The 24245-nt window shown below is 44.3% G+C and overlaps 1 protein-coding gene across 7 annotated transcripts in view; it reads left to right on the forward strand.

Moving 5' to 3' along the window:
* MEGF11 (multiple EGF like domains 11) overlaps window positions 1–24245 on the forward strand; it is a 352698-nt gene that overhangs the window by 184908 nt on the left and 143545 nt on the right. The window lies entirely within an intron of this gene.

The following is a 24245-nucleotide window of genomic DNA, read 5'->3' on the forward strand; positions in this document are numbered from 1 at the left end:
GGCAAAACCGATGTTACAATGTTTTGTATTTTAAGGGAAATTAGTAGCTTAAGACAGCCTTCCACCCAGTGCCCTCCACATGTTTAGGACTATAACTCCCACCATCCCTGACCACCAGGCCTGCATACTGGGGCTGATGGGAGTTGAAGTCTTCAACATCTGTAAGGTCCCCGGGTGGAGAAGGATGGCCTAGCCCTAGGCCATGGAAAATAATCCTCCTTTACTGGAGCATTTGGGTTTTTGTATGCTAGTTTATCTGGCTGATGACATTGGTTGTTCTCAGAAAGCCCATCTCTGTTTAACTCTCACTTTTATACATATATTTATTTAAATCAGTTTCTTAACATCTCTATAAATAATATATTACTAAACCCTTTAGCTAGGTGATTATAGGATAGAGTTGCCATATGTCTGGAATTTCCTGGACATAGCCGGAATACTGCAGTTGGAAGCAGTGTCTGGGTGGAAATCGCAGAAATAGCTAGGAAAATATGGATGTATGGCAACCCATATCTGCAGTGTTGTTTTTGGCAATTTCCCTTTAAAATAGCTTTAAAATTTCTTTTTCATCTTCAGTTTTGCTCAACAACTTTTGTGTCCGGATTTTCACTTTTTGAAATATGACAACCCTATTATAGAAACATGGAGGGTGGATGAAACCTGACATGAAGTAGATCAAATCTTCCTGCTAATAAATCAAAACACCATCCTCCTTCCTTTGCCCTTTGATTTTTATGTCACAATTTTTAACCTGAATTTTGGTTTTTGGCTGGCTGTAGGTTATCCCTTTTCCACTACCAAGTTAAATGACCCTTAGAAAGTGTACTATAGAATTAGAGAGGGAATGTATTTATTTGGAATAATTATATCCTGCCTTTAGATTGAATGATACTCAAGGTGGCTTGCAGCAGATTGTAGTAATATATGCAAACCAACAGAACCATCCATCTTTAGTCCCCTGGCTGATAGGTGGGGCGCAGAGTGTCCTTTCTGTCTGAAGTTCAACAGCAGGGATCATTCAGTGTCCAACTTAAGGGGTTAATTCTGTTTGTGTTAAAAGTCGACTGGCCAAGACGCATTGCTTAGCAACCGGTCAGGGTGGCATGATCTTTCCAGAGGTAGCACATACTCTGATTGGTGGTACCATTCTGAGGGAGGTTTCCTTTGTAAGTTTGAGTGTCTTCTTGCTATTTACTAGGCATGGACTAAAAAAAACCCTTTCTCCTCAAACCCCCTGTTCCTTTCTCCTCAAATTATACACTGATACATATTTTTCAATGTTGATTTATGCTGCTTTCCTTCTAATAGTCTCAGAATTGATAGGTTTGAGTCCAGCTTCTACAACAAATTTAGATAGGATGTTTGCTCATATCACACAAATTGGATTTTGTGTGGTGCAGGCTCACCTCGTTGTCTTTCCCCCTTGTGCCAGAGGTGGCTTGTCAACAGGAAGAAGGCTTGCTAGTGATTAGGACATAGGTGACCAATGTGATTCCCTCCAGATGTTGTTGGACTACAGTTCCCATAATGCCTCATCACTGGTCACACTGGCTGAGGCTGACAGGAATTGGAATCCAGCAACATTGGCTGTTCCTGAATTAAGGTGACTTATTAACTAGCTGTAAATGCCTACTTGCCTTTTCATTCTTGATCGTGATTGTGGTTGGTGAGGAAGAGCATAGATTGAGTGACATAGTAAATGGTGCTTTCATATTCTTGGGAGAAACACAGGGTGTGTAGCTGGAGGGAGTGCATGATGATTAAATTCTGAGGGTCATATTAAACAAATTTGTGGAGAAGGGAAGTAATAGAACCACTATCTTCTTCCTTGGAAGGGACCCTGATGGCCATCTAGTTCAACCCCTTGCAATGCAGGAATCAGTAAAATCATCACTGGCAGGTGGCTACCCAACCTCTGTTTAAAACCTCTAATGAAGGACAGTTCCACACCTTCCTAGGTAGTCCATTCCACAGTCAAACAGCCCTTGTTGTCAGAAAGTTCTTCCTGATGTTTACTTGCAATCTCCTTTCTTGTCATTTGAATCCATTGGTTTTAGTCCTACCCAATGGAGCAGCAGGAAACAAGATTGCCCCATCTTTCATGTGACAGCCCATGTGACAGATATTTGAAGATGACAACCACCCACCTCTCAATCTCTTCTTCTCCAGGCTAAACACCCCCCAACTCCCTCAACCGTTTCCCCCATTTTAATTTGGGACAGGTTGAGTTTTTTGCTCTTCATGCCAGATTTTTATGAAATGGGATTTAAGCAGAATTCCTCTAATCGGAGGAACACCTAATTTGTGTATATGTTTTCTGTTCCTTTTGCCTTTTGGGAAACATCTGTGATAAAATTTAATTTTGTTGTATTTACAGCAAGATCAATTGCCTGATTAAAAAGCAATGGTTCCCACTGACTGACCTTGTGGAATGTCAGCTCTGGAACTCTGGATGTCTGTTGGAAGATTGTTATGGCATAACTCTCTCTGCTGGTGTATGACGGTCTATTGATTGAAATAACCTTACGTACAAATGAGTCTATAACTGGAGTTCTCGTTGATTTTTTTCTGTTGGATTTTTATTTGATACCCTTCAATGTCAGGCAAGGAGCACTTTGGCGTGGAGAGTTGCATATAGCGGAAGCTTGTCTTGTGTGAAAAATTCCAACGTCAATGCCTGTGGTGAATGGACCATTTCTGAAAAATCCCCTTGCCCTACAGTAGAGATTCAACGATAAGAGAGTCATTGTCATCAGTTATGGTCCACCCCCGAGATCTCACATCCCCATAATAGCTTCTTCAAGCCTTATTGGCTGATCAGTTTTTCGGAAACTGCATTAGTTGAGGAGAGAAGGCATGTTTTCCCTTTCCGGCAGTGCATCATCCTTTATCTGGGGAAGGAGATAAAGGATGGTGTTAAGCACTGAGGTTTTATTCTAACTAAATGAGCAAGATAGCTCTGCTTCCCCCCCTTAGGTATAGCAATTAAGAATTTATATAGCTATTCATTCTAGATAATAATGTACAGAAACTGTTTTGTGCACTCTCGCCCTTTGCTGTTAGATGGGAATAAAAGAGCAGCCTTCTCTGTTGCAAGATAGCTCTTCTTTGCATGGTTGATGCCAGCAGTGGCAAGTCACTCACACATTGACCTTGGCACCTTCCTCTCACATGTGCTCTGTGACAGCTTAAGGACATGAGAACAAGCTACTGGGTCAGGGACAAAGGCCCATCTAGTCCAGCATCCTGTTCTCATGATGGCCAACCAGATCCCTGTTGGAAAGCACTCTGCTCACCTGCTGTTTGCAACAACTGGTATTCAGAGGCATACTGGTATTCAGAGACATACTGCCTCTGACAGTGGGAGTAGAACATAGCCATTGTGGTTAGCATCCAATGGGAGGATTATCATTTATCTAACCCTCTTTTTAATACCATCCAAGTTGATGGCCATTCCTTCATCTTGTGGGAGACAATTCCATGGTTTAGACATTGTGCAGGTGTGTTCTGTATTCCTGGCATCATAAAAGGGCATTAGTGGTGGATTTGTTCTGCTTTATCAGTTGTTCTGCAATGCTTCCCCAGTGTTACCACATTATGGCCATCTGGAGGGGCAGCTCTTGAACTAGAGTGGAAGGGAAGAAAAGAACCTCAAAACATTTGTGGTATGAAAAATAATGGGATTTCAGCAGAAAGTTACAGGAAGTGCAATGCTTGGAAATGGAGCAGTATGACCACCCTGAAATCTTTGCAGATGTAAATAGTATAGAAAGCGGGATTGCATCTAGCATTCTGAGCACAAATCATCCTCAGTGCAGAAGGAAGGACATCTGGAGGGGCCAAGAGAGTCTTGTGGAATCTTAAAGACTAACATGCTTGTTATGGTGCAGATCTTTGCGGACTACGGTTGGCTGCAGCGGATGAGCTCTGTGAACAGACTACAATCCACTCTGCTGCTTCTCTGCATCTAATCTACAGATCAATTTGCACATTTCTTGTATATGTGGCAGTTAATTTTCCAGTGTCAGCCCTGATAAGGATGTGTGACACAGATACCAAGAAATTTCACCAGACCGGTGTTACTTTGGATACCCAAGACACAATTATTTTTAATAGGAATACTAAAATGAGAGGCATGTTTTTTCTTCTCTCTCTCTTTCTCTTTCTTTAGCATTGGTTTAAGGCTATTTTGATCAGATCCCAAGTGAGCAATAAGCAGGCATCCTGTTTGCAATTGTAGGGTGGATAAGTTCATATTGACTGGAAATCCCACCCTCTGCCTTGGGAAGTCAGAAGGGTTTTTTTTATTCATTCATTCATTCATTCATTCATTTATACCCAACCTTTCCTTCAAGGAGCTCAAGGTGGCATATATTGTTCTCCTCCTCCCCGTTTTATCCTCACAACAACCCTGTCAGGTAGGCTAGGCTATAAGACAGTGAGTGGTCCAAGGTCACCCAACAAGCTTCATAGCTGAGTGGGGATTCGAACCCTGGTCTCCCAGGTCCTGGTCCAACACTCTAGCCACTACACCACACTGGCTCTTCTGTGATGGAACTGTATTTTAGAGAGTGGTAGAGCTCTCCTGAGCCAGTCAGCAGTAGAGTGGGGTGCATTCTCCCTCTCCTTCTAGAATATAAGAAGAGACCAGCTTCTGGATCAAGCCAAAGGTCTGTCTAGAGCATCCAGTTCTCACAGTGGCCCACCAGGTGCATGAGCACAACAGCATTTTCCCCATCTAAGATTGCCAGCAGCTGGTATTCATTGTGTTTCAAGGCCCCTTGACCACCTCATTCCCTAGGTATTAAATAACTAGACAATACACAGAATATTGGTTTTATGGGATCAAATAAGGCCACAGCTTTATTGGTTACAGTTGTGAAGGTTTTGGCCATAGGCATTGGGGTAAGCAGCCCTGGACACCACTCTAGCCCATCTGCTAGCAATGTCTCTAAGGGTAAAGGCAATTGGGAGGGATGCCCTATGACCTATATCAAATCGGGCATCCCCCAAGTGGTCCCCATTGGAGGAGTGGTACGTCACTAGCATCGGACAGGAGCCACTCCTCCTGGATCCTTTTAACAGAATACCTTTACCCATAGAGGGGCAGGTGGAGACTACAGCCTCCCCTCCATCCAATATCTAAGCTCACCCAATGACTATCCACCTTACAAAGTTGTGGCAATTGCTATGAGGTAGGTGAAAACCAAATGGGCAGTGCCAATTTGCCAAGTGGGAAATTCCTGCCCAGCCCCGAATACAGCAATCGACATTGTCCATAGCAAGGTTGTAGCATCTGCAAAAACCCTGAATTGAGGGTGGGTGGGTGAGAGAACTGGCAGAGCAAAAGAGGCCGAATGGCCTGGCAGGCCCACAATATAGCCTGGCCTTGGGTGCGGTGCCAAGTGCTGTCATTGGACAGTTGGTCCTGACACCAGGGGAATGCCCACAAAGCCATTGGCCAATTTGGTGACAGGCAGACTATCTGACCTGCCACTAGCTGGTTCACTAGGGAGGTCCATGGCCTGCCCAGAAAGCCACCCACCCTAGAAGGCAAATGGACCTGACTCTGAAATTGAAGGTAGAAAATTTAGGAACTGAGCCCTCAGACTCACTATGGCTTTACTAACTGAAGTGTGATTAACAAGTATATTATGTGAATGTGTATGGTAACTATTCACTGGTTTGCTTCTATTATTTTTTCATTTATCAGCAGGGTAAGTAATTCCAGTTAGTCTCATTTTGCTTAAACAGATATAGTTTACTATCCAATTGCAGTCTACTTTGCCCTTCAGAAAATACCTCCACTGCTAGAAATCTTTCTCATTAGAATAAAAAATGGATGCTTGGTGGGTGGCTTATATTTTTTGCTATTACAAAGATATAATTCCCAGGCTGTAATGTTTTGCAGCAAGTTTCGTAAAGGAGAAAAAGCAGTTGTTGTTGTTGTTGTTGTTGTTGTTGTTGTTGTTGTTAGTTAGTCACTTTATCTTGCCCAAAATGACTTACAACCAAACTTACAACAGTTACTTTCATTATCTCTTGGCTGTCTGCACCAAGATTTTCATTAACTAAGCAGCATAAATAGACCTAAGTCACACACTCCTGCGTCATTTATTGGTACCAGCTCGGTTACAGCTAGCAAATGGTGGGTTATGTTTAATAAGTGTTCAAGAAATTTAAATAGATGTTTAACAGCCACCTGAATAATTCCTTGTATCTACTGTTGTATGATTGGTTCAGTTGCAATGTGTGGGCAAGCTAGGCACATTATAATTAGATACAGGGAGTCCTGGGTAGCTCTGTCAGTTTCTGCTTGCAGAAAAACACACATGTGTGCAAGGGGTCAAGGAGATGGTAGTTGGGATCCTATCACCCCTTGGTGCAGCTTCAGGTGGGCCAACTCCAGGGCCAAGTGCTTAAGAACATAAGAAGAGCCTGCTGGGCCAGGCCATTGGCCCATCTAGTCCAGCATCTTCTCATGAGTCTTCTCATGAGGTGGCCAAAGTATTGGAGCCTCAGCTTCAGGATCTGTCCTTCCAGGGAGCACTCAGGGCTGATTTCCTTCAGAATGGAGAGGTTTGATCTTCTTGCAGTCCATGGGACTCTCAAGAGTCTCCTCCAGCACCAGAATTCAAAAGCATCAATTCTTCGGCGATCAGCCTTCTTTATGGTCCAGTTCTCACTTCCATACATCACTACTTGGAAAACCATAGCTTTAACAATACGGACCTTTGTTGGCAAGGTGATGTCTCTGCTTTTTAAGATGCTGTCTAGGTAACTAGTAGTCATATAGTTCCTTGTCACCCGTGAAACTAAGGTGGCCCAAAACAGGTGAAAGCTCCAAATGCTCTTTCTGGGTCTTGTTCTGCATGATATATATGTGCGTTGATTACCAGACTCATCCCATGTGCTCTGGGCAGGTTGCGCCAGTGTCGTTAAAAAAATGGCCAGGCCCATCATTGTTTCCAGCGGGTCAAAATCTAAGCAGGTAACAGAAACTGGTTTGGAGAACGAATGACAACTGGACCAACTCAAAAGTTTCTTGCTGTCTTTGGTAGGGCAGAGCAGGAGTCGATTATGGGCAACCAAATGTGTGTGGTGATTATGAAAGACATCCATCAGCTAATGAGATCATCAACATCATCATTTCTTTGAGCAAGACATTCCCCATGGAACGTTGCAGATTGGTTTTGAAACTTCCCTTGGTTCCAAAAGCGGTTTGGCATACAGATGTTCAAGAAACAAAAGCAAGATTCATTTTCCTTTGGATCTTGGCCCTAATCTGTTTTGTAACCCTTACTTCTGAAAATTAGATCTGACAAGTCCCCGCGCTCATTCACGTTGGCCTGTCTTTGCTCCCTCTGAGGCTGGTCTCATTGGTAGGGCTCGCTAATTTGTATCATAACAAGTCTGCGGAATTCAATTTGGGAAGCGCCAAAGCCGCAGATAATGCTCTGGCTTTTTATTTGTTAAGGTCGGATGCATCAGTTCGTAGCATTGAGTTTTGCCGGTGCGCAAACGACTGCCGAGGGTGTCAGTCCCGTTATTGTTTTCTTCTCCTCCCCAACAGGAAATCGATGGTGTCAGGAATGTGCGGATCAGTCTGCAGTTTGCAATCAATGAGCTCTGATTAAAGTGGTTGTGTCTGTTGGGTAAATTTGCTGCATCATAATTAGAATTATTAATTAAAAATAGGAAATCAATTGACACAAATTAAACCACAAAGAAATTTTGTTTTATTGCTTTGACATTGTCATCTCCAGAGGCCCCAATAACTGTGGCAACCAGAGACGTGACTGCAGCCAAATGTCATTTAAAAAAAAGAGAAAAAGACAACCTTAAACAATGCTAAAGTTTTTTCTTTTTCTTTATAATAGCTTGGCACGGAGCCACTGTTCCAACATATGAAAAGCTTGCTGCTGATTAAGTCCCACATCTCCCAAAAGTACAAGAATTGGGTCTGGAAGCTTTAGTTAATTTAATTATAATATTTAGTTTAATTTGGGATAGGGAAGCTGTGGCCCTCCAGGTGCTTTTAAACTACAGCTCCCATCATCCCTTACCATTGGTTGTGCTTGCTGAGGCAGATGGGAGTTGGAGTTCAACAAAAATCTGGAGGACCACAAGTTCCCCATCCCTGCGTTGGTTGACTGATCAACACGGTGAGCCAATTTTAAGAGAGTGCAAACTTTAAATAGTGGTGCTTCAAGGACCCCCTTGTTTGATTCTGAAGGGTGTTTTGTTTTTGATGAAAAATAATATGTGGAAGGTGACCTCCTAGGCATGAATGGTAGCTAAATCATAGAGGATTTTACAATTTCTTTACCATGAGTCTTTGGAAATGGGTTTTTGCCATGTATATCTATTTGCTATGGTTTTAGTAAGGGCTTTTTTTCACCAGAGCTGAGCTCCAGCACCTCTCAGGTGGGTGCCATTGCCATTCTAAGAGAACAAGGGAAAGTTCATGGTGAGCTCAGGCACCTCTTTTTCTAGAAAAATAGCACGAGTTTTAGGCATGCTTTAAATGTATTTCCTGTTTTTGTGTTTTTAACTGTTTTAAATAGTGTATTGGACATTACCTTAAGATGGTTGTATAGAAGGTGATGAATGCATCTATAGTGATGATGGTGTTGATAATAGTAGTAGTAGTAGTAGTAGTAGTAATTTCTAAAGTATCTCAAAATGGTATGGGCTATATTCAATGTAGTACTAAGTTAAAATCACATAGTAATATACTTGATCCTCCGGTGAAATATTTTGTGCCCATGGAACATTGATGCTCAAGGTTGCTGGCTACTTTGTTGCACCATCAGTTGCACAATCTGTTGTGCAATGATTTTCTGCTCATTGTGCATTGGATGCTTCTGTTGCATAACATTAAAACTCAGCTACCCAGTAGCACAAAAGCCCTTGCACTAGTGGATAGCAAATGTTGGACTGAAATTGCTAAGACGGGAAATAAATTCATTTCAACTGAATACTACCATCTCCTGAAAAATGACCATTCCCCTTCTAAATGATGCAGTCACCGTAATTTGTAATTCGAATGTTCAGGGCCACATGTGTGAATTGAATGGTCGTGAGCCATTATTAAAAATGAGCATGGGAAGATTTGAAGGATCAAGGGTGCAAGTATTCCACAAAGAACAGCCTTATGACTCTTTTGCTATATTAATGACTCTCTTGCTATATTGCTGTTTGTAATGCCATTTAGTGCTTTCCAGCCTTCTGCTGTGGAGTTTCATTAGCCTGTGTTGTATTGCACAGAGTTTCTCGAACAATTTTCTTTTGTGTATTTGTCCCCCCACCCCACCTCCTGCAACAGATTTGTGTCGGTATTAGAAACTCTCAATTTCAGTCTCATTCTTTCTCATCTTTTAGTCTTCAGTTTGGTTCACGCCCTTTCTGCACCTGCTGGTGGTGTGTGTGTGTGTGTGTCTGTCTGTCTGTCTGTCTGTCTGTCTGAAAGTTTCTTCTAATATACATATTTCTCTTAGCAATTTCCCCTAATAATTCATTCAAGCGATTTTCCTGTGCACCTGGTATTCTGGGGTATACTACCTCTGATAGCAGAGTTAGCATAGAGTACATAAAGAGCTCCTTTGTAGGTCATTGGCCCATCTAGCCCAGCATCCTGTTCTCCCAGGTGCCCCAATGGGAAGCTCACAAGCAGGACCTGAGCTCAACAGCACTCTGTACACTTAGGTAAAGGGTAAAGGGACCCCTGACCATTAGGTCCAATCGTGACTGACTCTGGGGTTGCAGCTCTCATCTACAGGCCAAGGGAGCCTGTGTTTGTCCGCAGACAGCTTCCGGGTCATGTGGCCAGCATGACTAAGCCACTTCTGACGAACCAGAGCAGCACACGGAAACGCTGTTTACCTTCCTGCCTGGAGCGGTACCTATTTATCTACTTGCACTTTGATGTGCTTTCAAACTGCTAGGTTGGCAGGAGCAGGGACCAAGGAGCAGGAGCTCACCCCGTCACAGGGATCCGAACCGCCAACCTTCTGATCGGCAAGCCCTAGGCTCTGTGGTTTAACCCACAGCGCCACCCGCGTCCCTTAATATGCACCAAAACAATACAATGAGGGTGCTGCTAATGTCAGTGGGTGGGGGTAGGTGCTGCCATACTAAACGTGTGGAGGTACATGTTATGTGGCACTTGATGTTTATTCCACTGTAACACGTGTGGTCTCCAGAAAATATGTATATGTTTGTCCAGCCATCCTTTCTCCCATATACCTGTTTTATAAAGTTCTGTATTATTTGGGGATGAAATGTTAAAGATGTCTGGTGATGTTTACTACTTTCGCTTCCCACGGAAGAGAAGTGGGATTCAAACCTACAGCCTCCGTAACACGTTCCAGTTGTGTAAACTTTGCTTAACCCATTGAGCCACAGAGTTCTGGACGCAGTCTTTGCAAGCTCATGGGGGTTGATTTTGGCTCTTGTCTGGGTAGCTTGTTGTTTGCTGTGCACATTTGTTCAATTAAAAGGAAATCATAGAAATATAGAACTGGAAGGGGCCCCAAGGGCCATCTAGTCCAACTTCCTGCAATGCAGGAATCGCAATTAAAGCATTCCTGACAAGTGGCCATCCATCCTCTGCTTAAAAACCTCCAAGGAAGGAGAGTCCACCACCTTCTGAGGGTGTTCATTCCATTGTCAAACAGCGCTTACTGTTAGAAAGTTTTTCCTTAAAAAAGGAGCAATGAAGACATCTTCGGTTTGAACACTGAAAGGCACCGAGCTGCTGGCGTGCAAATGAGGAAGTGGAAATATTTTAAATCCTGCATTCTGACAGGTTTAAATGGCTATATCATGGGGTGGTTGAGCAGGGCTTTCTGTTAAGACCTCGGTGGTGACTGAGAACATATGGAGACCAAAGGAGAGCTCTTTCAGAAATGTTTGATCGCAACTGTTGAGTGCCTCAGAATTAATCTGCAAAGCTTTGGCGCTGTGTGAAAAATTTATACTGAGCCCAATGTAAATAGCGTGAAATGTGGCAGATCAGTTGCAGTTGACTGAGGGATGGAGGCAGCGGCAGCAATAGCCTGAGCAAAACAAGCCCCGCAAGAGACATAATTTGGAGTGCTCCCGCAATGAGGAAGGCTCCAAAAAATTCATTAAGCCTTGAGAAAATAAGGTCTTTTACTGTGCCAAATGATTCATGCTTAGTAAAAGAATTGGCCTGTCATCCCTGTTTCAGGGAAGGGCCATAGCTCATTGGCAGTGTGTCTGCTTTGCAAACAGAGGGTTCCAGGTTCAATCTCTGACAGATTTGGGAGAGGCTCCTGCTGGAAACCCTGGAGAGCTGCTGCCAGTCAGTGTAGACAATACTGAGCTAGATGGACCAAAGGCCTAACTCAGTATAAGGCAGCTTCCCATGTTCCTACAGTGGTTGTGCTCCTAGCACGGTCGACAGGCAATGACCTGCAAGGAAAACCTCAAGAGAAGCACCACTTTCTCTTCTGAGAGTGGAAAGCTCAGGGAAGTTTTTGTAGGACACATTTCCTATTGGGGAGACTTGGGGGGGGGTTCTGTTTCTGGGGAAATAAATTAGCATTTTCGATATTCATTGGGCTGTTTTGGAGCTCCAGCCCCTTAGAATGTTCCTCCCAGAGATATGTTTGTTTCTGTAAACCTGGAGCTCCCCCAGGCCTGCTGATACTTCCCCTCTTGCGTAGATGATGTAATTTGGGGCTACATAAGGACCCACCATTGTAGAATGAGTTGGTCCTTATTAGTAGAGCATGCTGATTCCTTCATGAACTATATCACAGCTCAGGGGTAGCCAACATGGTGCAATGCAGATATTGTTAGATTCAAACTCTTGTCAGTCCTGGTTACTGGTTGGGGATGATGGGAATGATAGTGCCAATAGCATCTCTTGTAGGTTCCCTCTGCTGTAGCTGAAGGTGGGACTAAGCTGCATCTCTGAGGTCCACATGCAGTGCCTGCCTCTGACTTTGCGTTAAGTAGGCATTATTGGTGGTCCTAGTTTTCCTTCGGGCAGCAGCTTCAGGATTCATGACAGATCAACATTTGCATTTTCTGAGATTTGTTATTTCTGTTTCTTGAATTGTGTTTCTGGGCTGCTTCTGATTCAGGTTGCGGAGTCAGTTCCTGTGTTCATTTACTTGCTAATTAGATATGGTAGCGTCTGCTGGGGTGGCTGGCTTATTAGGTTTAACAAACTACTCCATTATGGGCAGGGATCAGTGTTGTTTCCTTTCCACTGCAGTTTGGTTTCTGCCAGAAACACATCAATCGCCTCATCCACCCTTACATAGCCAACTGCATGACTCACATACAATTTAATGTGAAGAAAATGTCAAAACAGTCATTTGTTACAATCCATTTGTACACTGTAGAAAACAACCACAATGTCAAGGATTACTGATCCTATTCACTTAACTGATTTCCATTCTTGCTTCTTTTCTTTGCAATTTTTTTGTTACCGTATTGGCCCAAATATAAGCCGCACCTTTAAAATTCAAAGGGGGGGAGAGACAATACCCAAATTTAAGCTGCTCCCTTAAAATTCCACAAGCACTCACACCCTTTCGGTTTTACCGTATGTTTGTTTCAGCAGTGATATCATAAAAGCAAGTTTTTGTAAGGTCGCAAATTTAAGCCGCACTTTAACTTTTCACGGTCATAATTTGGGGGGGGGGAAAGTGTGAGGCTTATATTCAAGCTAATACGGTATTTTGATTGAATAGTAGAAACAGCACATGTAAACACACAAAGTTCTATCGGTTACAAGCTTGTACAAGGCAAAGCACAGAACAGAAGCAAGGAAAGGATCCATCAATATACAGCTGAGTTCCATTCCTGGCTGCAGTTGATCACACAGATTGCAGCAATTTCCACTTCCTTTTCCATTTTCCCTGGAATTCTCCAACATCTTTAGTTCTGGGGGCCACCTCAAACAATGGGTTGTTGTCTTTACTCTGAGGCCTCAGGGTGGAGTTTCCTCCCTTTTCCTATTGGCTTAATGCCGAAATAAAAGATATATAAATCAAATGAAGGTCGCTTAGCCGTTCCTGGACTCTCATAACTTTTAAGCTGATAATGAACACCGTCCTCTTACATCTTTTACATCCATCCAGGCTCTGTGGTTTCCACCACATTCGTGGGAGCTCTGAAAAGCAGTTTTCTGTACATCATTAAAGCGGAACAGAATGAGTCTTGGGCTCACAAGGCTGGCTTTCAAATCTTCTTTATTTGAGGCCTGTGGGGGGTGATTAATTTTTTTAAAAGGCGGTAGTTAAAATGTTGGCAAAGCATCCACGGGCCTAACAAGTAGGAATTCAACAGTCCCTTTCAGAAAATCCAAGGAAATCATTCTTGAAAATTATTCTAGAAGGGCACCTGTGGGTTGCTTTTATTTGGTTAGTTGAAGAACAACAAAGCAATATGGTTCTAGCAAAGCCAGAAAAAACAGTGTAAACAACGTGTTCCATTTCATGTGAAATCTAAACCACTGAGCCTCTTGTGCTTGCTAATCAGAAGGTCGGCAGTTCAAATCCCTGTGACGTGGTGAGCTCCCGTTGCTCTGGACCAGCTCCTGCCAACCTAGCAGTTCAAAAACACGCCAGTGCAAGTAGATAAATAGGTACCACTGCAGTGGGAAGGTAAACGGTGTTTCTGGTTTTCATCACAGTGTTCTGTTGCGCCAGAAGCGGTTTACTCCTGCTGGCCATATGACCTGGAAAGCTGTCCGTGGACAAACGGTGGCTCCCTCAGCCTGAAAGCGAGATGAGCACCACAACCCAATAGTTCCCTTTGACTGGATTTTACTGTCCAGTGGTCCTTTACCTTTCTTACCTTACAAAACAAAATTAAAGTGTGCACCTGTGGATTCCAGCAGGAGAATTCAAACCAGAGCTGTGGGATCTTTTGCATCCTGAAGGCTGCATTCCATTCTGGGTAAGCTTCTGAGGGGTAATTGCCAGTTAGTGGGCAGGGCTAGAGGCAAAAGTGGGTGGAGCAAGAAAAGATTTACCTTTGTACAGTGGGCAACTTTCTACATCCACTCTCATGCACTTCTTTATCCTCCATCCATATAAGCAAAAGGCATGGTCAGAGTTCAAGGACACGTTCCAGCCAGCTGAAAACACCCCAGGGGTGAAGCAAGGCCAATGTGGGATGTGGTGTGAGAAATGGGCATATGACCTGGGAGAGTTCAGAGGGCCAGACAGAGAGAGCTGGAGGGTCACATTCGCCCCCTGAGCCAAAGGCTACCCACTCCTGGCTCAAACTTTCATTTACAAGATGTTTGTCAGTGAGGAATTAATTAAGGAAAACCATTCCTTAATGCAGTGCTTCTTAGACTGAGTGCTGAGAGAGAACGGCTGCAAGAAATATTTGTTTGTGACAGATTAGTATATAGGAAATTGGGGAAATGATTCAGCAAAGCCTAGATACTCCTTCCCTTTTCTTTGATGAGGTCCATACTTTATGCAGCAGTTTAAATATAGGGGTATTTATTTGCATCAGCCACCAACCATTGTGGTTTGTGCTCCAAGTTCAGGAATATATAAACACAACTAAACAGATAAAATTGCCAAGTTAAATAGAAAATTAGACAGTTTAAAGGATCTAAGCATCACTGTGGCCTTTATTTTGATGGCAGATGCTGGTAGCATCGTTGTGGTCTTTCCAATCACCAACTTACCTTAAGCCTGTAAGATGAATCTATGCAGTCAGAAGTAAGTGCCAAAGACTTCCGTGGAGCTGACTCCTAGGAAACTATGCATAGGTCTGCATTCATACTGACCCTAATAAGCTGGGTATTATGCTGTGTAGTGCTGTTCTCTGTGTGTGCATGCATAAGAAAGGATCAGCACAATTGCCAGCATTTTTCAAACTTTCCTTGGTGGCCTGGTTTCAGGGTCTGTTATGAAGAGCTCCTTCATTTCAGAGTTTACTACTATACCACCACTGATCAGGAGAACCAGGCAGCACAGTGACTCATAAAGAAACACAAGCTGCAGGTATTCTGAGGGTGATCCTTACTCTTACATGCGGAAAGTAAAACTTTTTTTGGGGGGGGAGGAAGATTACAGTGTGCCCCTAATGTTAATTCAGGAAGAAAAACTGTCTACATCTATTGAATATTGCTTTAAAAGCATTGCAACTCTCCCTGAATGTGAATTAAAATCATTTTGGAAATGATCTGCTATAGAGTAGCAATGTATTTTTGAAATATTTCCCTTGTTTGCCAGCTGTAATGCCAATTAGATGGGTCAAGGTCCCAGGAAATCAGATTTCAAGAGAGCTGACCCAGGCAGTGGACGTTCCTTGGCGATATGTTTCAATTTCCTTCTGTTTTGTGTGAATATCATTCCAATGTTCCCAGAACCCTCGCAGCTCCCCTGCCAGAGTGCATCTTCTTTTTAAAAATTATTTGAAAAGAATTGAACAAGTCAATTATCTGATAATTAAGTACCTTTGAAGCAATTCAGCAAATTAGAAGTGGCGGCTGAGCTTGATAGAACGTATCAGAGAAAACTGCTGGAGTCGGTACATAAAATAATGAAGATAAGAAGCCTCCACAAAGCTTGGCTGTCATTGAGATGGCCGATGCTCAATACTTCTTTTCATTATTGTTTTCTAAATGAATCAAGATAGAGACAGACAGCAATGCCCTCCCCCTTGTATAAAACCAACTGTTTACATAAGAGGTCAGGAACATTTTTCAACTAGGGGCGGCATACCCTTCTGGGCAGCCTCCCAGGGGCCACATGCCAGTGGTGGGCAGGGCCAGAGGCAAAAGTGGGTGGAGCAATTAATGTTGTTGTTGTTTAGTCGTTTAGTCGTGTCCGACTCTTCGTGACCCCATGGACCAGAACACGCCAGGCACTCCTGTCTTTCGCTGCCTCCCGCAGTTTGGTCAAACTCATGCTGGTAGCTTCAAGAACAATATCCAACCATCTCGTCCTCTGTCATCCCCTTCTCCTTGTGCCCTCCATCTTTCCCAACATCAGGGTCTTTTCCAGGGAGTCTTCTGTTCTCATGAGGTAGCCAAAGTATTGGAGCCTCAGCTTCAGGATCTGTCCTTCCAGTGAGCACTCAGGGATGATTTCCTTAAGAATGGAGAGGTTTGATCTTCTTGCAGTCCATGGGACTCTCAAGAGTCTCCTCCAGCACCATAATTCAAAAGTATCAATTCTTCAGCAATCAGCCTTCTTTATGGTCCAGCTCTCACTTCCATACATCACTACTGGGAAAACCATAGCTTTAACTATATGGACCTTTGTTGGCAAGGTGATATCTCTGCTTTTTAAGATGCTGTCTAGGTTTGTCATTGCTTTTCTCCCAAGAAGCAGGCATCTTTTAATTTCGTGACTGCTGTCACCATCTGCAGTTAATGTAAATGTTACCTTCGTACACTTAGGCTAGATTCTACACAAACATGTACCACCCGCTCTGTCCTCCACCTATCCAGGCAAGCAAGAAGCATTATTCAAGGACACTTTTTGCCCAGCTTGAGTATGTCCTTGAACTCTGATGATGCTTCTCAAGGAGGGTGCAAATCAGGGCTGGTGAAGGGTGTGGCTTGGGAAGGTGTATGGCCCTTGGGCAGTCGCAAGGGCCAAACGGAGTAGACTGGAAGGGTGCATTTGGCCCCCAGGACTGAGGTTTGTTGGTTGTTTACTGCATTTATATCCCACCTCCCACCTGTTTCTCCAATGAGCTCAAGGTGGGTCTCCCCATTCCTCGTTTAATCCCCACAACAGCCCTCATCCCTGGGATACATTGATATTTTTGTCATTGTCTTCTTTTAAAATAATAATAATAATTTATTATTTATACCCCGCCCATCTGACTGGGTTTCCCCAGCCACTCTGGGCAGCTCCCAACAGAATTAAAAGCACAATAATACATCAGGCATTAAAAACTTCCCTAAACAGGGCTGCCTTCAAATGTCTTCTAAAAGTCAGATAGTTTTTTATTTCCTTGACATCTGATGGGAGGGCGTTCCACAGGGCGGGCGCCACTACCGAGAAGGCCCTTTAGCAGTTCCAGAGCAGGGCAGTACAATAACTAAAGGCAGTTTTACAGCATTTCCAATAATTGGGTTTGTGTCCCTAATAGTAGCTGGTTGTTTTAGTCTTCTACTGCTCTGACAGCTCCTGAACTTCACTGCGGGATGCCCCAGAGGGGTGTGTTTTTTCGGTCCTGTTAGGCTCTTGGCAAATCCCTTGCAGGTGGTGCTGGTGGTGGGTCTCTGGCATGTTTTCTATTCATTTAGCTAGCCATTCGATGTATATCCCACCCTTTCTCCTAAAGGAATTCAGAGCAGAAAACACGCCAGCCTCAAAAAAATGTAATAAACACCATATCTAATAAACGTTGCAGAACATTCAACCACATCCAGTCAGTCTTTAAGGTGAACCTAGGCATCTAATTCACTGGTAACTGACAGGAAACAAATTTGGTTTGGAACTGGAATAGCTTCAGCTAGAACTGATCCAAATCCTGGGCAAGCCCAGAATGTTTTTCTGTCTGAGGCAAAGGAAGGAGAAGATGGCAGCTTCCCTTCCCTTTCCATATACAGAAGCTGACCAGAGTGTCGTGGAGTCTGGTCAATTAGGGCTAATGGTGCACTGCTCCACCAACCTGACCCTGCCTTCAGCCTGCCATCTTACATACATCATCTGGTCCAAAGGAGCTGGTTCTGGCTGTCACCTTCCTCTTCCTCCCCCCTCTCAGCATTTCCCCTTATAGAACTCTGTAGGGAAGAGGAGGAGGATAAAACTAGAATTAGTTGGCACTGCTAATCATTGGCTCTGTCTCCCCCTACTGTTGGCCTCCTGCCGTACACTCATCTTGTCCCAATGGACACCAGTTACCACTGCCATACCTGAACTCTGGTGTCCTCCACTGCACCTGTGGCAGCAGACGTTGCAGACACAGCTGGGTAACATGCCCAGCTCTGTCCTCCAGCAGATGGGAGTGTCCAGCTAAGGAGCTATGACTGCTGCCTGAGGCAGCTGCCTCATTTTTCCCAGTGGTAGAGCTGTCCCTGCCTAAATGCTCCTCCACCTGATCTTGCAAGCAGTTCTATCCTACGTGGGCAGAATCTAGCAGTAGAAGGAAATGGATGCACTATTATTATTATTATTATTATTATTATTATTATTAATCACCTCCCTTCTAGCCTGTTAACTAGCTGCATGGCTTGGTCCTGTGGCTTTTTGAAAAGAAGTCATCCCATTTTTCTTACATGTGTAAGGTTTTCCTCTTTTTTTACAAAAAGTGTGTGTGGATTCTAATGATGTATTGGCTGAGAAAAGGAACAGAGCATTTAAAGCGTCCTGCACTCCTTTTCCAAATATTAAAAGGACATCAGAAGGTTTAAATGCACCAAGAAGAAAAGAGAGCATCAAGGAGATACATGTAGATATCTGGAAACAAGTCTTTGAAGTGTTTTGAGAAAATGAAAGGGAGCTACATTTCAAAGACAAAAATGGGACTGTTCCTTCATTCATCCGCTTCTGAAATTTTTAGAGAACCTAATTGTTTTATATTTCCAATCTAGGGTGGCAGTGGGTAGGGAGTGGGGGAGGGAGGATAATTTAGCCTTAGGATCCATGAAATAAAGAGCCAGTGTTCTTCCTCCACCAGCTCCAGCTGTTTCTTAGCCGAGGTTGTGGTTCCTTAGGGATGGGTGCCTCTGCCAATTTTGGTTTCTCTCAGTTTCTCATCCTCCTCCAAATCTTGATTTCATTTCTCCATACTTTCACATCAGTTTCTGATGTGACCCTAACAATTCTAAAAGTCACCCTAACAATTCTTCAGACTTTTAGAGCAAATTTATATACTGATTTTTGTGTGCAATTTTGCTTCATATAGTCATTTCTGCAAAGCAGTTTCCCCTAAAATAATGTTTTTTTGTATGCTGCCTGATTGAAGAGAAACGTTTTTGTCTGGCATCTAAAGGTATGTAATGAAGGCCCCAGGTGAGTCTCCCTGGGGAGAGCATTCCACAAACACGAAGCCACCACTGAAAAGCCCTGCTCTTGTGTTTCCACCCTCTGGACCTCTCATGGAGAAGGAACACAAAGCAAGGCCTTTGTGCAAGGGCTTCAGATGGCATGCAATTCCATCCTGAACAGGTAACCTACCAATTTCCCAAACATGGGAACCACCCACCCAGAGAGCCTTCATCTTCCTAGGATCAAGCACAGTTTATTGTCCCTTATCCAGTCCATGTAGTTCCTGAGGAGATTTCACCCCTCCCATATCCAAGAATCTGCTGATGTTCTCTGCTGATTCTCCAGAGAGGAGGGGGTGGTTTCTGCTCTCTACTTATTCCATTCCAGCCTCACATCAAAGTGTTGGAGAGAGAGAGACTGAGTGTTAGAGAGAGATCGTGTGTATAGATAAGGTTGCTGCTAAGAGCAGCTGCAGACACTCAGTGCAGTTCAGCTTTTTCGTTTAGACCTCATTTAGCTCTGTATATAGTTTGTATGATAGTTGTAGATAGAATAAAAGTACTTATTCTACAGAGCTGTTCTCCGAGTCGTTTATGCTCTGCTATACTCTGCTGTGTGACGACGGTCTTCTTGTTGGAGTGAATCCGGTACTCACAACTCTAAGCTGTGAGTCCACAGCACTTTGACCTGTTCCTGTGTAGAAGGTGGTCTCTGGAAGTGCTACCCAGCTCGCCTAGCCCAGTCGGGGCTGAAGTGGATGAGTCCAGTTGGTGGCACTGGCTCAAGGGCGATGCTGACAGTTCCATGGTAGAGCAGCACCCATGCAGAAAGTCCTGCGTTCAGCTCTGGCTGCACCAGTTGAAGTTCTTAGGTAGAAGAGATGGGAAGGATCCTTGACTGAGAATCCAGAAAGCTGTTGATAATATTAGTCTATGCAATGAGTCAGTGACCTGATTCATGGAAATCGTAGAATTGTAGCGTTGAAGAGACCCCAAGAGTCATCTAGTCTAATCTCCTGCAATCCAAGAATCTCAACATGCAGGCCCCCGTCCAGTTTGAAACAATACCAGACTCTGCTTAGCTTTGCAAATGTGAGAGCAGTTTTATTGCTTCACTACTAAGACAATGCTCAAAAAAGCACCAAGAAGCATTCATGAAACAGACCAGCAAAAGAGGGGCTCCTCTTGATGAGCCCAATCCCCTTCAGGTGCCACTACATTTTCCGCTGATGATTGGCATGCCCATTGGTGGCCTGATGTCAGGGACTGGGCAGAGGAGGAATGGTGGAGACCGCCTCCCCAGCCTGACCCTTCCAGAGAAGAGGAAGACAGCTCAGCATTACAACAGGGGTTTGAGGGAGGTCACAGCTCAGAGGCAGATGAGGGGAATAGTTGTGAAATAATGGGAGAGGAGGAAGAGGAAGCACCAGGGAGGCGACAGCTGACGGACACAGTGTCTTTAGAAAGCATTCCAGACCCACCCCAACCCAGTGAGCCTTGAAAGTAGGAGAGCAAAGAGCTCAAAGGCAGAGGGCGCTTGTCAGCACCCGTAGGGATGACGCATGAGGGAGTGGGAGAGACGGAGGGGGTGGAGAGTCACTCGGGACAACACCGTTATCCAAGAGGCTGTGCTCCATGCCTCTCCCTGTAAATGCTGAATAAAAAGCTGGTGGTAAGAAACTTCCTTGCCTTTGTATGTTCCTGGGCAACTGGCCATGGGAGTTGCTTGCAGCTACCTGACACCTCATTCTGGGTTTTTGGTTTAAAAAAGATTTTCACAAACTATTAGGAACATATGAAGCTGCCTTATTAGAGTTAAGACTAGTGGTCCATGTAGCCCAGTACTCCCACGAGCATGCTCCCCACTTGTGATTCTCAGCAACTGATATTCAGATACACATGGCCTCTAGTTCTTGGGGGGGGGGTCCTCTTAAAGCCACGGAAATGCATAACAGCTACCCCTCTGCACTCAAGTGGATTTTGCAGTTGTAGAGAAGCATCTCCTTCAAATAGGGCCTTAAGAATTGATCTTCAGAATCAGATCAAAGGCCCCATTAATCCAGCAGCCACCCAGATGTTTTTAGGAGTCCTGCAGGAAGGACCTGAGTACAAAAGCGCTCTCTCTCCCTCTCCACTTGTGATTCCTGGCAACAGGTATTTGGAGACTTACTGCCTCCAGTACTGGAAAGCAATACTGGAAATTCACAATACAATTATCCTCCATGTTTCCTGTTCTTCGTGTGAGTTTGTTCACCTCAGCTGACCTCGAGGATCCGTTTGAAATTAACAGCCCCCTTGATCCTCAGCAGGATATATCCCTCTCCACAGCCCAGAGCAAAGCTCGCCCTGCAAGTCATTTTGTGGAGGCTGGATGTGGGGCAATTGCCTTTTGAATTGGGGTTGGGAATAGATACCCTGCAGGAACCGCAGTATGAGATGGGAGGGGGGCAGCCTTTGAAGTAATCCGCTGGATAAGCAACTGGAAACTCGTTCAGCAGGGCAGTAATGTCTACAAAAGTCATAGAAAGCTTTTAAAAGAGAGGTAGGGATTTCAGATATTCCTTTCCCCACCATAATGCCCAAAGTGGCCATTGATTAAAAAATATCTTTTTTAAAAAAACCTGTTTGATGTGTTTTGGTCGTTTTCTTTCCATCACTGGTTTTTTGTGGGGTTTTTTTGCTCATCTTTTATGTGTCTCCTATGACAAGTTCTTTTCGAGAATTGGCCAGCGGGATCTGCATGCATCCCCAAACTTTGTTTCTATCAATTAGAGGCACACACACACAAAAACCCTTCCCTTTTTTTTTTTACTTTTTTTTTGCCATTTGCATTATTAGACCAAGAACAAAAATTAATACCGCTGAGGGGAATTGGCTAGAACATTATTTTAAATGGAACGCTGCAGGACAGACCTTTGTCAGAGAGAAGTCTCTTCCAAATGGCACAGAAAAGAAAAGGAACTGTGAGGTTTTGGATGTTCCACAATTGAATTAAGCAACTGCATTCAGTAGAGTTGGTGGCTAATGAGATGGCTCTTCAAGATTAAATCGTGACTGTATTAGCCATGTGTGTTATCAGATAGAGACTGCCTGGCTGTGATACAATCAGTGGGATCGTTCCCTCAAGGATCCAAGGACATCCTTGTGTCTCTTTAGAAAAATGAAGATGGCATTAACTTCCTCTGCTGTGTGATCATCTATCTTTTTGCAGGGAACTGGCAAATGCTGATGATTTCTCTCCACCCCCCACCCCCCAATTACCTTGTTTACTTCTTATAAGCCCAAGGAAAGAACTCCAAAAGAGAGGGCAGATAATCCCAACATACTCTCAGAGGAGTATGGTAGCAGGTTCTGCTTACTTTCATTATATAGAGAAGAACCGTTTGGGTCTCCAGCACCCAAGGAGAGGGGCAAACTTAGAATGGGGAGTTAATAAGCTGGAATCATAGAAATGTAGAGTTGAGTGGGACCCAAGGGTCATCTAGTCCAACCCTCTGCAGTGCAAGAATCACAGCTAAAGAATCCCTGACAGATGGTCACCCAACCTCTGCTTAAAAACCTCCCATGAAGAAGAGTCCAGCATCTTCCAGGGGAGTCGGTTCCACTGTCAAACAGCTGTTACTGTCAGAAAGGTCTTCCTAATGTTGAGTCAGAATCTCTTTTCTTGTAACTTGAAGTCCTTGGATTGGGTCCTCCCCTCTGGAGTGGCAGAAAACAAGCTTGCACCATCTTCCATGTGAATCACCTTCATAAGGACATAGCGGAAGAGTATCTGTTTTGCATACGGAAGGTCCCAGGTTCAGTTCCCAGCATCTCCAGGTAGGAGATGTCTGGATGTCCCACATCAGAAACACACTGCCTGTCAGTGTCAACAATATAGTGCTACATGGACCAATTGTCTACTCTGTGAAGGGCAGACTCCTATGTTGTAACCTGAAGTCCTACAGTTTTTTGGGATTGCAACTCCCTACGGGATAAATATTTGAGAGTACCTGGTGGACATTCATTGGATGGATGGATGGATGGATGGATGGATGGATGGTGTGTGCAAATACGATTCAGAGAGTGTGGGTGGGTGATGATGACCTTAAGAGAGAAAGAGAATGTGGGGCGGTGAAGACCTCAAGAGAGAGATGGAGGTGGCTCTGGCCCTGCCCATCTCTGACATCTGGCTCCCAACAGATTATCCCCAGGGGCACGTGGGCCTCAACAGAAAAAGTTCATCGCGCATAATTTGTACATTTTGCCATAACTCTGGGTCTCTTGAGAAGATACTGAGAAGGCACATCAGGCTCATTGGAAGGGCTTGAAGACCATTTGGGTCCCTTCCAACTCTGCAGGTCTATGATTCATGTGGAAAGCTTGTTTGAATAAGCAGTTGTGTTGTTGCTGTTTTATCATGATAAGCTTTGGGGGCTGAGTTTCAGCTGCATAAAGATAACCAGTGCATTGCTCCAACCAAAAAAAGTAACTGGTGTGATTTTGATGCATCTTATGAAGGGAACAAGTCATTTCATGGACTTGGCCGGAGCCCACAGAGGAGTGGGAGGAACAGCCTGCATGGAAGTGGGTTTCTCATCCTCTTGTTATTGCAACTTGTTTAAGCAGTCCCCTGTCCTGTGTTTCTCTTGCCAACACTGTTCAATGGAGCCAAGCTGAACTGTGGCTGTGAAGTGGACCGCAGCCAACGTCGCCCTGCCATGCAACTGAAGCTGCTATGCTGTCTTGCTCTAACGTGGGAGTTGAAATGTTGACAGATGCTTCCCACATGCGATAGGGGTGATGGGAGGAAGCTTCTCATTCCCCGTGTTGCGTTTTGCAGGTTCAGTGCTAGCCGCACGTGCTTTGTGCAAATGCTGTTCTCAAGGGTGTGAACTCCCAGCAGGGGAGCCAGGCATTACAGAAAGCAAATGTGGAAAAGCACCATCGGAATAATTGTTTCAAGTTTTGAAATGCCTCTCTTACGACCCCATTTCAGCATTGGTGGTGGTGGTGGTGGCGGAACCCTCCTTGCAGTGTTTTTCCTCTGCACTCAGCAAAGGGGGTGGCCCAGGGAGCAATTGTGGCCTTGTGAGATACGGAAGGGCCATTGCTGAGTGGCAGATTGCATGCAGAAATGCCCAAGGCCCCAGCAGCTCCAAGTAGGGCTGTGAGAGACTGGCTGAAACCCTGGGAGCTTCTGCCAGCTAGTGCAGGCAATACTTAGCTGGATGGACCAGTGGCCTGACTCAGTGTAAGGCACATTCCTGTGTTCCTAGAAGAGTTAGAAGACACACCCATGGCTTGTTCA

The sequence above is a fragment of the Podarcis pityusensis genome (assembly GCF_964106645.2).
Source record: "Podarcis pityusensis genome assembly, chromosome: 14".
NCBI classification, from domain to species: domain Eukaryota; kingdom Metazoa; phylum Chordata; class Lepidosauria; order Squamata; family Lacertidae; genus Podarcis; species Podarcis pityusensis.